Source organism: Penaeus monodon, chromosome 28, assembly GCF_015228065.2.
Source record: "Penaeus monodon isolate SGIC_2016 chromosome 28, NSTDA_Pmon_1, whole genome shotgun sequence".
Classification (NCBI taxonomy): Eukaryota; Metazoa; Arthropoda; class Malacostraca; order Decapoda; family Penaeidae; genus Penaeus; species Penaeus monodon.
The window spans coordinates 27,712,087-27,712,323 of NC_051413.1; positions in this window are offsets into that span (position 1 = coordinate 27,712,087).

The window sequence follows — 237 nt, forward strand, 5'->3', positions numbered from 1 at the left end:
ATAACTGGATATACAATTTTCATGATTAATCAATAGCACTTGATGTAACCGTTACACAAATATTCAGTTCAAGACGAAAGAAGCTTTTTCTGAGTTTCGGAAAATAACAAAAATGCTTCTACTTTATCTACAGATTGTCCTATCAAAAAGACCCTCCCGGAATCCATAAAAAAGAGAGGAAGTCCTGGCAAGCTAAAGAAAATCTAGTCGGTATATATGGATACATTTTAGCATTTT